The sequence below is a fragment of the Orbicella faveolata genome, unplaced genomic scaffold (assembly GCF_042242905.1).
Source record: "Orbicella faveolata isolate gen_17 unplaced genomic scaffold, um_ofav_v1 contig_2, whole genome shotgun sequence".
NCBI classification, from domain to species: Eukaryota; Metazoa; Cnidaria; class Anthozoa; order Scleractinia; family Merulinidae; genus Orbicella; species Orbicella faveolata.
The window spans coordinates 28,107,501-28,110,000 of NW_028301547.1; the positions used below are offsets into that span (position 1 = coordinate 28,107,501).

The window sequence follows — 2,500 nt, forward strand, 5'->3', positions numbered from 1 at the left end:
CTGCTGGTATACGTTGGATCAGTAGTGATCTAATCGGCTTTACATATAAAATGAAGAATACAAAAGCAAAAACCGACACAATGTAGAATGATCTTTTGAAGGTGTACTTACTAATTAATTGAAATTAATCGATGAACCAAACATTTATATTTACACTTTAACGCCTTAGTACTTTGGCGGGCTCCCTAAAAATTACTGAGTAGCATGGAACTCTCCGACAGAGCACTGGTGTCGACTGGAGTTTGGCGACATAGCCGTTCGCGTGTTCGGAGGAGTCGGTCGAGGCTAAACTAGTTTTTGTTGTTGCGTTATTGTTTCTTCACCACTACCCATGGCCGTATATAATATAACTAGCTATGGCCTTGCTAGCAGTCTAAAAAAATATTCGAGCTTCGAAGCCAGACTATCTTATTTTCTAACTTAAACGCCGCTGGCGTTGTATAATACTAGGTTGTTGTTAAATAAGGATATTTTTTTGTGTATTATTTAATACTTTAAGTTTACTGAATTGAAGTCGAAGCTCTGATCTGTTTTGTAATGTCACCAACTGCATCTGCAGCCAAAAGGGTTTTTGAAAAGAAAAGCGGTAGAACGCAGTCATACTCGGTGAAATAAGGAAAATAATTCAAACGGTATTCTGAAGTGTTCCTTAACTTCAGAAAACAGTACAAGTTGATCGATGAGAAGACTTTTGTAAATGTCGGATTCGGATAAACGCCTGTGCGTCGAAAAAACGTCAGAAGTGTTTACGTACGGTCTCAGCGTTTATTAAAGGCCTGGCGTTAAATTGTGAAAATACGGGAAACTTGCTTTCAAGAGAATGAAAGATGGTGCGCAAGGGAAAGTTTTCAGTAACTGCTGTGTTTGCTAGCGATATTTAAGAAAACAGCCTGAAGCGCTTTGGAAAATTTGAATAAAAACTTCAATCGACCCAGTTGTTTATGTAAACTGAAAACACCGCTGTTAATTTGCGAGTGGCACAGAAGATCAGAGAATGGAGCATTTAGTAATAACTAGTAATCCAAGAATATGGGATGTGGACAGTTCGTTCTTGATGCTTCCCGAATAAAAAGAAAAACAAACGTTCTACATCATACACAAATGATTAAAATGAAGTTATGTTGAAGATGAATTAAAAGCCCATTTGACATCTGATCTGGTTTGGATTACCGGAGCAGGTAAGATAAGTCCCAACATCAAAGTATAGATTCTCCATTGTGGTTACCACACATTTATTTTAATGTGGTTTGGGTATTTTGTTGGTTAATTAACATTATTTTCCTCCTCGGTAAATTTTCGTTATTCTGGTCTTCTGACTGTTGGCAGCGCGAAAATTGTAAGGAAAATCTAGGCGGTGAGAAACATTTACTACATTTTACATTTATTTACTACACTGTGATATGCATATAGATATGTTTCTCCGGAAACGGTTTGTTTGGCGACGCATGAAGGCATGCGTTCCCCTTTGTAAGTACCGGCGAAAAGTACATTAACGGAGAGAGTGAACGTCTAAGGTGTCTCGGTGATAAGATTAAAACACTGAAAAGGTGGTAGGCGGCATTAAAACGCATGGATCACGATTGGACAAGCCTCTGCCCTGTCGTCCCAGTGTTGATATATCGTATCCAGTGGTATAGGATTCGTCATGTTGAAAAACTTGTACTCGAGTGCGCGGAGAATTTCCTGATCAATTATTTCCTTTGGCACTAAATTCAGGATTTGTCCCCACTTAGCATCGCACTGTCCGTCTTTTACCGCGTCAACTGCAAATGAATAGCACGTCTTCAAGTGTTTCTGGTTGTTTTTATTTTCTCGAGATGCTTGTCACACACTGAGCATAAGAAAGAAACCTCCATTTAAGGAAAATTATTTTTCGTAGAAAACAAGAGGCCTGAAAAAGTTGTGTTTGACTGCACCTGCGTGTAAAGTTTATTTTGTTTGGCAGATGCCGGTTGCACAAAGCAAACAGTGTCCGCAATACCTTTCCTCATTTTCAAGCTTAAGGCTTTGGTTAGGGGAAAACAAATTCATCCGAGTAAAATTCATCAAAATAATAAGAAAAACTAATCCTGACTGGCGTATTTGAACTGTAATATTTTGATAGTGCTGACAAGCTTATTAATTTAGGTAGTGTTTCGTATCGACACAAGTTAACGTTCAAGCAACTGAATTGTTTTCAGGGACAATGCCTGACCTTTAATAATTCGAACTCGCTTGCATGAAAGACAAGGGACTTGGCAGTTGGTTAAAAGGTTATTACCACTTGATGGCGGTATTTTAGTATTGTTTTAACTTTTGATTAACGTCACAGAATCGATAATTAAGTCATGTTAGATGGAACATTTTAATACGCTAGTTTTCCAGCCGAGCGAGGTAAGTTTTCTTGAAAACGGCTGAAGCATAAAAGCGTTCTCGTGCAATGTTTACATAGTCACAAGGCTTTATCGAATGCATTCGACTTCTTTTTCCTTTTTCCCAGAAGAATATTAAACAATGGTTA

At 38.2% G+C, this 2,500-nt stretch overlaps 2 protein-coding genes across 3 annotated transcripts in view; one reads left to right on the plus strand and one right to left on the minus strand.

The window, feature by feature from the left end:
• Positions 1–2,500, plus strand: part of LOC110063501 (tRNA-dihydrouridine(16/17) synthase [NAD(P)(+)]-like) — a 55,766-nt gene that overhangs the window by 23,253 nt on the left and 30,013 nt on the right. The gene's annotated exons all lie outside the window — the stretch shown is intronic.
• The window catches only part of LOC110063410 (uncharacterized), a 4,609-nt gene that overhangs the window by 1,539 nt on the left and 570 nt on the right, over positions 1–2,500 (minus strand). The window lies entirely within an intron of this gene.